Raw genomic sequence first — 14,367 nt, 5'->3', positions numbered from 1 at the left:
AAATCTAACCTATGAACTATGAATCTAATCATTGATCAACTACTCTGTTTCTTAGCTAGTACCAAATGGGTTTTGATGACAGCTGCTTTATAATATAGTTTTAGGTCTGGTACATCTAGGTCAGCTTCATTTGCATTTTTCCATTGATTTCCTTGAAATTCTTGACTTTTTGTTCTTCCAGATAAATATTGTAATTATTTTTTCTAGATCTGTAAAATAAATTTTTGGGAGTTTGATTGGTATGGCACTGAATAATGACTTATTAGAATTGTAGTCATTAACTATTTTGTCCTATGAATCTAACTTATTTCATTGATCAACTTCTTTATTTCTTAGCCAGTATCAAATGGTTTTGATGATTGCTGCTTTATAATATGATCTACCCATAAACACTTGATATTTTTCCAATTGATTAGATCTGAGTTTATTTGTGTGGAAAGTGTTTTGTAGTTTTGTCTGTATAGTTCCTGACTTTGCCTTGGAGAGTAGAATCCTAAATATTTTATATAATGTATAGTTATTTTATATGGAATTTCCCTTTGTATCTCTTGCTGCTGAACTTTGTTGGTAATAAATAAAAATGCTGATGATTTATATGGATTTATTTTGTATCCTGCAATTTTACTAAAGTTGTGAATTGTTTCTAGTAGTTTTTTACTTGATTTTCTAGGATTCTCTAAATATGCCATCATATCATCTGCAAAGAGTGATAATTTTGTTTTCTTATCATCTATTCTAATTTTTTTAATCTTTCTTCTCTTATTACCAAAGCTAATATTTCTAATATAATTTTGAATAGTAGTAGTGATAGTGGACAACCTTCTTTTACCCCTGAGCTTATTAGGAATGGTTCTACTTTGTCCCCATTACACAGGATGCTTGCTGAGGGTTTTAAATAGATGCTACTGATAATTTTAAAGAAAACTCCATTTATTCTTGTACTTTTTACTGGAATGGGTGTTGGATTTTGTCAAAAGTTTTTTCTGCATCTATTGATATAATCATATGATTTTTGTTAGTTTGGTTATTGATATAGTCAATCATGTTAAAAATTTTCCTAATATTGAACAGCCCTGCATTCCTGGTATAAATCTTACTTGGTCATGGTGTATTATCCTGGAGATGACTTATTGTAATCTCTTTGCTAATATTTTATTTAAGATTTTTGCATCAATATTCATTAGGGGAATTGGTCTATAATTTTCTTTCTCTGTTTTGACCCTGCCTGGTTTCAGTATCAGCACCATATCTGTATCATAAGAGGAATTTGGTAGGACTCATTCTTTCCCTATTTTTCAAATAGTTTGCACAGTATTGGAATTGTTCTTTAAATATTTAGTAAAATTGACATGTAAATCCATCTGGCCTTGCACATTTTTCTTAGGGAGTTAATTAATATCTTGTTATATTTATTTTTTTTCTAAAATGAGAATATTTATGTAGTCTTTTTCTCATCTGTTAATCTGGGCAATCTATATTTTTGTAAGTATCCCTCCATTTCACTTAGATTATCAGATTTATTGACATATAATTGGGGAAAATAACTCCTAATTATTGCTCCAATTTCCTCTTCATTGGTGAAAAGTTCTCCCTTTTCATTTTTGAGACTAACAATTTGATTTTGTTCTTTCCTTTTTCTAATCAAATTAGCTAAAAGTTTACCTATTTTGTTATTTTTTTAAAATAAAATCAACTCTTAGTTTTGTTAATTCAATAGTTTTCTTACTTTCAATTTTATTTATCTCTTTTATTTTCAGAATTTCAAATTTTTACTTTATTCTTTTTCTAGCTTTTTTAAGTCAATTTTTGTGCAGGTTTTATGTGTAGGTTTTGCAGAGAAAAAAATATACTCCTATCTGTATTTCTATATTTCTGTTTTCATTCAGTTTTCTCCAAACGTCTGTCATACCTAACTTTTCTAAAATTCTATTTACCTCCTTAACTCCTTTATTATTTATTTTGTAGTTTTATTTATCTAGTTCTGAAAGAGCAAGATTGAGATCTCCCACTAGTATAGTTTTGCTGTCTATTTCTTCTTGCAACTCTCTTAACTTCTCTAGAAATTTGGCTGCTATGCCACTTGGCGCATATATGTTTAGTATTGATATTACTTCATTATCTATGGTATTCTTTAGCAAGATATAGTTTCCTTCCTTATCTCTTTTAATTAGATCTATTTTTGCTTTGCACTGTCTGAGATCAGGAAAGCTACTTCTGCTTTTTTTTTTTTTTTTTTTACTTCAGTTGAAGCATAATAGATTCTTGATCAGCCTTTTACCTTTATTCTGAATGTATTCCTCTGCTTTAAATATGTTTCTTGTAAACAACATATTGTAGAATTCTGGCTTTTAATCCAGTCTGCATTTGCTTCCATTTTATGGGAGAGTTCAGGCCATTCACATTCACAATTAAAATGACTAATTCTGTATTTCCCATCATTTTATTTTTCCCAAGTTATACTTTTCTCGATCCTTTCCCCCTTTCCCTCCTCTCCAGTATTTTGCTTCTGACCACCATCTCTCTTAAACAACCCTCCCCTTTTACCATCTCTCCCCCTTTCTTATACCTTTACTCTAATACTTCTGTTTTTCCTTCTATTAGCCTCCTCCTTTCCTTTCCCCTTTCCCCTCCTACTTCCATATAGGGTGAGAACATTTTCTCTGTGAAGCTAAATATATCTGATGATCTCTCTTTGAGCCAAATCTGATGAGATTAAGATTCACGCAATGTTCAGCCCACACCCTTCTTTCCCTTAATTATAATGGGTCTTTTTTGCCTCTTCATGAGATGTAATTTACCTCCTTTTCCCTCCATTTTCTTCTTCTTCCAGTACAATCCCCTTTCTTATTTTAGGTTTTTTTTTTTAATATTTCACAATAAAATAAATTATATCTGCATCCTCTAAGTATACCTCAAACAGAGATATAGTTCTCAAAAAATCTTTTTTTTTTACGTTTTTATGCTTCTCTTCAAAATTTTCTGTTCATCTCTGTTTTTTTCATAAGAAATAAATGAAATTCACTTTTATCATTGAATGTCCATCTTCTTCCATTAAAGATAATGCTCATTTTTTCCTGGGTAGTTGATTCTTGGCTGCAATCCAAATTCCTTTACCTTTAGGAATATCAGATTCTATGTCCTTTGATTCTTTAAAGTAGACAGTGCTGTTTCCTGGATAATCCTGATTGTGACTTGACATTTGAATTGTTTCTTTCTGGATTTTTGCAATATTTTCTCTTTCATCTGATAGTTCTGAAATTTAGCTATGATATACCTTGGAGTTTTCATTTTGGGTTCTCTTTCAAGAGGGGATCAGTGAATTCTTTCAATAACCATTTTACCCTTTGGTTCTAGAACACCAGGACAAGTTTTCCTTAATGATTTCCTGAAAGATGATATCTAGGCTCTTTTTTTTTTTTCATCATGGTTTTCAGGAAATCCAATAATCCTTAAATTGTCTCTCTTAGATCTATTTTCCAGGTGAATTGTTTTTCCAATGAAGTATTTTACATTTTCTTCTATTTTTTTTTTTTTTGCTTTTGTATGACTGATTCTTAATGTCTTCTTAAATCATTCATTTCCATGTGTTTAATTCTAATTTTTAGTGAATGATTTTCTTCAGTTGTCTTTTTTACTTCCTTTTGCATTTGGCCAATAAAATGAGTTGTTTTGTTCAATGATTTTTTTTTCCATTACACTAATTCTTTTTTTTAAGGAGTTGTTTTCTTTTTCCATTTTGTTGAATTTATTTTTCCAGGAGTTATATGCTTTTTCTATTTCACTGAATCTATTTTGTAAGAAGTTTTCTTCAGTTAATTTCTGTGTTTCCTTTTTTCAGATTTTTCTGCAATGTTCTCATTTCCTTTTCCCATTTTTCTTCTAAATTTCTTTTAAGATCTCACAGTTATTCAGAGGCTCACTATTTGCCTTTAATATTTGTGTTGGATGTCCCACAGCTGATTTGCTGATCTACTGGTTTGTAACTCAGAAAGAGTAGCCTACGCTGCTGTAGATTCTTCCCAGTAAATCCCCCTACTCATGGCCCTCACACCACTCTGAATCTCTTCACTGTGCCTGCCTTTGGCTGCCTCTCCTCTGCCTGGAACAGACTTTTTCTGGAGTTCCTCCAAAATATTTTCTGCGGGGAATTTGTTACACTCCAAATATTTGTAGGTTCTGTCACTCTAAAACCAGTTCAGATGCTTGATTTGATGTTCATCTGAAAAACATCAGGAAAAGATAAGATAAAGACATGTCTCTTTTCTGGCATCTTGGCTCTACTCCCCATCAGTAGTGATTTAGGGCATTTTTTATATGACTATAAATAGCATTCATTTCTAAAAATTGTCTCTTTATATCCTTTGACCATTTATCAATTGAGGAATGACTTGCATTATAAATTAGACTCAGTATTTTATATATTTTAGAAATGAAGCCTTTATCAGAAATAGTTAAAAAAAAATTTCCCCAGATTTCTGCTTTCATTCTAATTTTGACGCATTGGTTTTGATTGTGCAAATTTTTTTTTTTAATTTGATGTAATCAAAGTTATCCATTTTGCATTTTATAATGTTCTCTAGTTCTTTGGCCATAAATTCCTCCTTTCTCCAACGATCTGACAGATAAATTACCTTGCTCTCCTAATTTGCTTATATGCCTAAATCATGAACCCATTTTGACCTTATTTTGCATGAAGTGAGCCAAAATTTATGCCAAGTTTCTGACATATTATTTTCCAGTTTTCCCAACAATTTTTGTCAAATAGTGAATTCTTATTCCAGAAGCTGGAGTCTTTGGATTTATCAAACAGTAGATTACTCTTGTCATTGATTATTGTGTCATGTATATCTAAACTATTCCACTCATCCAGCACTCTATTTCTTAGCCAGAACCATAAAGGTTTTTTGTTTGTTTTTGTTTGTTTGTTTGTTTGTTTTTTGCTGAGGCACTGAGGGTTAAGTGACTTGCCCAGGATCACATAGCTAGGAAGTATTAAGTGTCTGAGACCAAATTTGAACTCAGGTCCTCCTGACTTCAGGGTTGGTGCTCTATTCACTGAGCCATCTAGCTGCCCCTCACCATAAAGTTTTGATAACTGCTACTTTATAATAGAGTTTTCAGTCTGCTGTTAGGCCACTGTCCTTTGCTTTTTTTATTATTATTATTAATTCCAAGTGATTTCTTGAGCCCATAATGGGATTATGCAACTGAATGTGGGGGTCATTAAATTATGATTTATTATCAGCAAATGTTTGATTTTGCATGCCTATTTTATTTGCTTATGTACTCAGATCACATAAAAGTTTTATCTGCAAAAAAGGATTGTGAGTGAGAAAAAATTTAAGAAGCCCTGTTATAGAGGATTAGGGTAGGTATTATAGTGGGTGGGGAGTGAGGGAGATAGACAAAGTACTTAGTACAGTGCCTAACACATGGTAGGCACTTAACTGATTACTTCTTTTTCCCTTTTCCCAGTGACACCTATAATTTTAGCTAAGTGAAAACTTGTTGGAGACAAGCTTCATGGTTTGCTATCAAAGTAGAATCCAACAAATTTTCCCATTTTATAGTTGGCTGATCATCTTCCCCTTAGAGTTTTTCCATAGTCCCCCTCCAATAGAGGGACATCACCCCCATTGTAGACCAATGAGATAGTAATGTCTTACTCAAAATTACTTAGTTACTTTGTTATGTATTTTGTATTACTCACTTGTGTAAAAATTGTCTTTCTACCGGCAAGTGCTCAAACAGCAGAAATTATTTCATTTTATCTTTGAATTCTAGCACAAGGAACAGTAAGTTCTTCTATAAATGTTGAATTGAGCCAAATCTTTTAACATTATTTTCTTCATGAATGACAGTAGAATAGTATTTAGCCTCTAGTCTCTCTGTTCCGAAGGTGCTATGATTTATGAGGAAATGGAAATGGCAAAGAGAAAGATGGGAAAAGCAACTGGACCAGATCTAATAAACACAGAAAAAGAAAGAAAATTTGGTACTTGAAGAAGAAGTGGCATGATGTTGAATGCCTTGAGGAATATGGGCTAAGTACTGTTCCTCACATACTGGACCCTCTATCAGCTGTCTCCATGCCTTTGTACTAGCTTTTCCTCATTCCCAGAAGGCTTTGTTTCCTCATCTTCATTTCAAAAAATCTCTGGCTTTGTTTTAAGACTCAGGTGGAGTGTTGTCTTCCATAGGAGGCTTTTCTATGTCCTACCATCCCACTCCTGGCTACTACTGCCTTCTCTTCTAAAGTTACATTTCATCTACTCTGAATGCATTTTGTCTATCTATACCTATTTATTTCGGTGTTGTCTCTCCCACTAGCAGGTAAACTCCTGGTGAGCAGAGACTATTTCATCTTTGTCTTTTTATCCCCAGTGTCTGGCATAATGCCTAATGCATAGTGAACACTTAATAAATTCTTGTTGTTGGATTGATTGGTTTTCAGGGAAGCTGAAAGATAGCAAATGATTAGGAAAACAAATGGATAGTATCATTACTTCCCCTCTCCAAAGACATCGAATCCCTGCTTTCTCATCTTTATGAAATCTTTATGCATATGATCTATATTTATTTGGTGAGTATATTGATAAAAATGGATCACAGAATAATAAGTAAAAGAGACTCTATAATAAAGTAATTGTGTCTCAGAAATATAGTGTAGCTTGCTAAAAGTCACATAAGATAGTAATGTTTGAACACGTTTCTTTAACTTCAAATCTAATTTAAGGAAATCTTTCAAATGTGATTTTTCTATGGTAGATCCAGGAGCAATTAATCAGGTGGTTCTGTGGATAGAAGGCTAAGCTTAAGTCAGGGTGATTTGTGAGTTCAAATTGTACTACAGATGCTTACTAGTTGTATAACCTTGGGAAAATTATTAACTCTATTTTCCTTAGTTTCTCATGTATAAAATAAGCTGGAGAAAGAAATGGCAAATCACTCCAGTTCCTTTGCCAAGAAAACTCCAAATGGTAGTTATGGATAGACAGATAGCACTAAACAACAGCAAAGTTGTCAGGTCCAATTTTTGTATCCATATGATTAAAAAAGAAATCAAGAGGTCTCTTCTAGTTCCAGATTTATGATCTTAGAAGATCCTTCTGCATTTATTGCATGCAATATTAATAATAACAATAAGAAGGATGATGATATGTGATTTGAAAGAGCAAACTATATCTGTCTCCCATACATATGATAAAAATATATAATTCCTCACTAGTTCCATCAATAGTGATAACTTTATTCAATATTTCTCTGATTATTAATGGAAATAAAGCATAAAATAGACATGCTGACAAAATGTATTTGTCACTATTAAGGCAGACATCTTACACAGAAAACAAGTGGAATAAAGATTTCCTAGTTGGCAAACTCCTTCATATGTGCCTATTCATAATGGCATAATGAGGCATAGTTGATGGCATAACATTCAAGAATACCACAAGGTCTCCTTTGTGATAACTTTGACCTCTAGAAGAAGATGATCTAACAATCCAAACAAACAACAAAGCCAAATAGATGAAAAATGTCTGTTTTCCAGATTTGATATAGTATTGAATAGATAGCTCATTGTGTTATCCATGAGTATATATACTTTTGGATAGATTTTAAAGATGGCAAATGAGCTGGGCTTAAAACTAACTCAGAGGAGAATAAACTGAATTGCATCTGGGAAATAAAACAGCTTTCTATGACTCCGAGTTGCTATATCTTTTGTTGCTGTCATTATGCTATAGGACTATGAATCATGGAACAACATCATTACAAAGAAATAAAATTTTCAGGCAACCAAAAGGGCTACAGAGAGTTGAATATAAAGCTCTAGCATATAACTAACAATTATTTGTACACAAGGAGTGGCATACAATGTATAGTATTGGAAAAGAAGATGAATTGATGGTATAGCAAAATTGAAGACTAGGTGGTTTGAGCCTTATACTGGTCTCTACAAAGTATTAAGTGCACTAAAGTTAGATTTCCAATATGATGACTGTATATTCTATGAAGAATTTATGGGAGGATATAAACTTAAATAATATAGAATGAGACAGTATGAAATTGATAGTCTATTGAAGCACTTTGATGAAAATCTCATTCAAGCCACATGTGTTAGGGAGGTTTGATATCATTCCCAATTTATATCCTGGCCCTGTGACTTTATTGGTATATGAAAGTGATGGAGAAATTTCTTTGGTCAATATAGATGAGCTGGTTAGTTGATGTTTATGTGGCATTTAGAATATGAAGAGTAGCATTTTTGAAAGAAAAATAGGTCCATCTTTTTCAACAGCGATCTTTGTGCAGTGATTCTGTGTGGCTTCTCATCATGGAATGCCACAGACTGCCGAAATAAGCTGAGAGTTTCCCCAAAGAGTAATAGAGAAATACATAAGGGACATGAGAGGATTAGCTCATGTTGTCAAAAAGTAATGGCAAGATTAATGTCATTAGAGGATCTAATCTGAGAGAGATACAACTGGAAAAAGAAAGTAGACTATCCATGGGGCAAAAGCAAGGAATAATCAAAGGATCATCCATGTACACCATTGCTATCAATGTCAAGATTAAGTAGGGACCTTTTTAATATATTGGATGGGCCTCCCAAATGAGAAAATAGGTAAGGTCTAGGGCAAAAGACTTGCAGGATAAGAAGACATGAATGAGTTGTTATCTACACTATAGAAGGGAGTACTTACATAAATGGGAATGTGTATCCATTGAACCATCCATTATTTGTTCATATCCTGGCATAATATGGCTACTACTTTTCCTCCTCATATTAAATACTATGTATTAAATATGTATTATATATTATATCTATATATGTAAAATAAATAATATATATATAATAGAAATATTTAATATGTATTAAATAAATGTAGGCCTATCTAGTATTTGAGGAAAGAAAGAAGGAAAAGGCATCATTAAAGATCTACTATATGCCAGGTATTGTTCTAAGAGCTTTGGGAATCTTTTCATTCCATCTTTACAGCAACCTTGAGAGTTAAGCTAGCCACATTTTGCAGTTGAGAAAACTGAGGCAGACAAAGGTTACATTACTTTCCCAGGGTAAAACAACTGGTATCTTAGGCTATATTTGAATTCAGATTTTCCTAACATGAGACTTAGTGAATCACACATGACCATAAAAGAAAGAATATCCATTAGTGCTATAATGCTAAGACTCAAGGAGTAAAAATTCCATAGGGAAAAAAAAAGTTTTGCCATCATGATAAATTTTGTTGAGGGGGATATAGAAAAGTGCTTTCCATATCCTTCAGGCTTATGAATGAAAACAGCAACTCACTGAAATGAGGAGACATTTAAATCACCTTTGTGGTCTTTTACTATTGATTAAGGTAAATACTTTACTGAAGCTATTAATCAATATACCTATAAATTGTTGACATATGATGTTTTTACTGTATATTTAATGTTTCTGTCTTTAATTGAGTTACGTTCCCCTCAGTCTAAAATGATGAACTGAAAGTTAGAAATCATTCTGCTTCTGACAAAAATGAATGATTTTCTTAAGTTGCTCACCTTGAAAGGACTTTATGTTTGTATAACATGTTATGATGGGTAAAGCTTTGAGCTAGGATTTAGGACATCTAAATGATAATGCTGAGTCTAGAACTGAACTGTGTGGCCTTGAACCCAGCCTAAGAGAAGCCTCTCACCTCTCTGAATCTATTTTCTCTTATGTAAATTAATGAAATACCTACTCTGACTTTCAGAGTTGTCATGTGAATCAAACAACACAACAGACATAAAAGGTTTTGAGCAGCTAGATGGCACAGGGGACAGAGTGCTGGGCCTGGAGTCAGGAATGCCTGAGTTTAAATCTAGTCTCAGATAATTATAACCTGTGTGATCCTGTAGAAGTCCCTTATCCTTTTGACTTCAGTTTCTTCATCTGTAAAATAAGCTGGAGAAGGAAATGGAAAACTACTCTACTATCTGCCAAGAAAACTCTAAATGAGGTCATAAAGAGTCAGACATGATTGAACAATAGACAAAATGAAACAGTATTGAATGATGAAATAGGGATTGGCCTTTGAGTCAGGTGAGCCAATGTGGAACTTTCCTCTACCAAAGCAGATCAACACTTGTTCAGCAATTTATTCTTAGAGAGTTGCCTTGGACACTGAGATATTAATAGATCTGCTGGTGATCACATGAAGGTGAGAGGCAGGTCTTAAGCCCATTTCTTCCTGACTCTAAGTCTGGCTCTTTATTAACAATATCACTATCATCATCATCATCATCATCATCATCATCCTTTCATTTTTCATTTTATGTATCATGGAGTCCAGGTAGAAACAGTCCTGGGTTAAGTGACTACCCAGATATTATTGTTTTATATTTAGAGTTTGAGCAACTAGCATTTAAGTGGCTAAATGGATTTATTTTTCTAACTGAATGAAAGAATTGTGATGTAGGCTCATCCTGATTCACTGAAAACTTAATCAGAACAATTTTAATAGTAGGTCAGATGATGGAGATGATGTATCTTCTAGCCTGTTCTCAAATGATTTTCATTTCTTTCACCAGGTCTCTATATTTTGAAAACCGTCCAATCCATGTGGATTGAGGTGATAAGTATTCAAGACATCTATTACATATATTATTCTTCAGTTTATATGGGATTAATATTACATTTTAGCAATTGTGGGCAACAGTTTCTTCTGTGAAGACACTGATTCTAGCATACTTTATTCTTTTAGTAATTCTCAAGGATATTTTGGAATTTATAATAGGATAATAATCATGTTAGTTTATAAAAGATAGTGAACTCTGGATTCACAATTCTACCCATTTCAATTTGGTAAGTCCTAAAGTTTTGTAACCTGCAGTGATAATGTTACATAGTTTCTACCATTTTCCCCATAATCTATATTAACCAATAGGTCTGAATTTCTTAAGGATAATTTTTGTGCTGGTGGCCATGATGCCTCTATTTTAGAAACAATTCTATTTTATAAACAATTAAGCCATTTGTTCTATGTTTTAGGCAGCATATTTTAGATTAATTAATATGGATATTAATCATGATATATTAGCTTCTTTACAGGATACATTTGGAAATTCAAAAAAATTAATTATATTTGATAAGGCCAGTGGCATGTACCTGTTTTTTTTCTTTACTATTGCTCTCTATGAAATGGGGTTTATTGGTTTCCTGCAATTTTTAAAACTTATTTATTAAGAAATAAATGGAAACATTTCTCAATCAACTTCTTTTCTAAGGAAGCACCTTGTAATGATGGAACACATGTTTTATTAATACTGCATATTTTTTATTTGAATATTTTCCAAATCTGTCATCCATTTTACAATTGCAAAAGTATACATTAAGGCTGATATTATGAAGTTGATAATTGCTATCAACATTTGTTTGCTACTGATCTTTGACTTTAGGATGCCATTAAGTTTCTCGACATGCACATCCATCACTTTCTCCCTGATAACATTATATTTAGTGAGTCTTGCTCAGAAAAGTCCAAAGTATTTGTAGGTACTTCCCTTACTCATTGGTGGTTGTGGTTGCTGCTATTGTTTTTTTTTATTGTTATGTTTTAATAGCATGATAATATTTTATCCCTGAAAAATATATTTGCAACTCACCTAGAAACTTTAGAAATCCTAGCTATCAGTCACGTTGTTTTACAGTGACTGGTTTTACAGTGGATGACTCCACTTTTAATTCTATCTACCTTTTTTTTTTCTTCCTTAATTCCTTTATCTGTTCCAATAGTGAGACCACTGATTAATTTGTCAGCTTATTCTGTGAACAAACACTCATAGTATCAATCACTCAGTTAAGTGACAAATATCAAACACAGATTCATTTTTTAATACTGGTGATGTCAAACACAAACAGAAATAGAGCATTAAACTGTATATAAAGATTCCTGTGGACCACATGTGTATTGACTTAATTTTAAAAATGCAATGTCTACATTTCATTGAGTTTTTATTTATTTTGTTAAATATTTCTCAATTACATTTTAATTTGGCTTGGGCAGTACCCTGGAGTGTTTGGGGCAACGTGAGGATGGTGGGCTCTGTGTTTGACACTTCTGATTTACACTATCAGGCCTGAATACTTTGTTCCTCAGAACATCTGTAGTAGAGGCTTGGCCTGAGCAGCAGCCTCAATCACTCCCCAAGGGCCAATAATAAAGCTAATAGTTGAAGCAAGACTTGCTAATAATTAATTGCTTCGTCTGAATGTTTTAGTTACTTGGAGAGAACACCTAGGCCAAGAGGTCGTCTTTTCTACTGTTCACACAGTTGAAAGGATCTGTTGCTGATTACCCACAGTAATCACCTCTAAGTCAGAAAGAAACAAATGCTGATCTGCCCTGAGCTCATTAGGGAGGCTTCAGGTGTAAAGCACTTTACACTTAGGAAAGTGGCTGTTTTGCCTCCCAGCACAGTCATTCATTTGGAGGAATATCAATGCCCAATGGGCCTATTAGAGAAGGAAAAATTTTTCTAGAATCCTAGAACACTAGTGATAGAGTGACCAGCATTTGGGCCCAGGCAAGCCACTGTAAATCAGTGCATGGTGGTTCAAGCAAGGTTTTGAGGGTTCACCATTACAAAATCTGCACATAGAAAGCAGAATTTTCTGGCAGTAAAACTCTTCATTCATAGTCATTTTAAGTATTTAAATGTCTTTGTTTTGCTCCTCTTCCCTGCCCTGTGTTATAGGCAGCTACTTGCCTCACCAATCCCTCACCCTACTAGGAAGAAGCGAAGCTTTAGATTTTAGAATATTGGACCCCAAAGGCTCTTTGGAGATCACCTAGTCCAGCTTCATAATTTTATGGATGAGAAGACTGAGGTCCTAGAGAAGATAAGAAACTTGATCAGCTTGCACAATTGGTGTTAAAGCCTAAGAGAGATTTGATGTCTCTTACTCCTGCTACCAGACAAAGAGCCTTCACCATTAACTAGGAGCTGTCCATGTCCCAGTTTCGTTTCAGGAAGTTTGGATTCACTTTCAAGCTTAGGCCCATTACCTCCTGCTGAATAATTTTTACAACACACAAGCTGTGAAATTCCTCCAGTGCATGAGTATACCTAAACAGTTCAGAGGAGTTGTACAAGATGTTATTTAGTTGTTTCAGTCAAGACTTTGTAGATTTCTGTCTATAGATTTCTTCTTTTTGCTGTTGCTTTTGGCAAAGATAGTGGAGTGATATGTCATTTTCTTCAACAGTAACAAGAAGAGTTTAAGCAGTTTGTCCAAAGTCACAAACCTAGGAAGTTTTTAAGGCTGAATTTGAATCCAGATTTTCTTGACTTCAAGGCCAGGACTCTAGCCATTGTACCACCTCACTGCCCCATTGTTATATTACCTGATACCTTTATTGATGCATTCAAATGAAAAATATGCAAATATATATGCTTGTTAAAATGAATTCCTTTTGCTTTTATCACAAATTCACTTGTGAATATTATCCTACTTCTCCCTTATCCAAGAAGCTTTCTTGTGTAGCAAAGTGGTAAAAAGAAGGAAAAAAAAATTAAGCAAAACCAGTTAGGACAACCAGTTGGGATAAAAATATGTATAACATTATATATACATCTCCACCTCCATGCCCCCCACAAAGATTTTTTTTATCTATCCTCGTATCTTAGACATGATATGCACACACACACAACACATTTAATTGTATCACATTTTTCTTTTCATTTTCCTTACTATAGCCATTGTGTATTTTTTTCTGATTTTGCTTACTTCATTTTGTATCAGTTCATATAAATTTTTGTGTTTCTCTGAATTCTTCCTATTCTTTGTTTCTTATGATGTAGTAATACATCATTACATTCATCTTCTATAACCATTCTTATATCAATGGTATATATTTGTTTCTAGGTTTTCAATTATGTAGTTGTTCTTTAGTTGTTTCAGTTCTGTCTGACTCTTCTTTGTGACCCTATTTGTTTTCTTGGCAAAGATACTGGAGTTATTTGTTATTTCCTTCTTCAGCTCATTTTATAGATGAAGAAACTGAGGAAAACAAGGTAAAGTAGCTTGCCCAGGGTCACATAACTACTAAGTGTTTGAGGCCAGATTTGAACTTGTGAAGAAGAATCTTCCTGATTCCAGGCCCAATTCTCTATCCACTGTGCCATCTAGCTATTCCAGATCTTTGATACCACCCACATGTCAAAAATATTTCTATGCATATTTTGATATATATGTGGAAGTTTTTCTTCTTGTCCTTGACTTTTGAGAGTATATACCTAGTAATGGAACCTTTAGATAAAAAAATGGTTATTGTCACATTTTTTAGAATAATTCCAAATTGCTTTTGTGAATTATTAGACCGATTGACAATT

This window comes from Antechinus flavipes, chromosome 2, assembly GCF_016432865.1.
Source record: "Antechinus flavipes isolate AdamAnt ecotype Samford, QLD, Australia chromosome 2, AdamAnt_v2, whole genome shotgun sequence".
Classification (NCBI taxonomy): domain Eukaryota; kingdom Metazoa; phylum Chordata; class Mammalia; order Dasyuromorphia; family Dasyuridae; genus Antechinus; species Antechinus flavipes.
The sequence above is the reverse complement of the archived record's forward strand: the minus strand, read 5'-3'. Positions refer to the sequence as shown.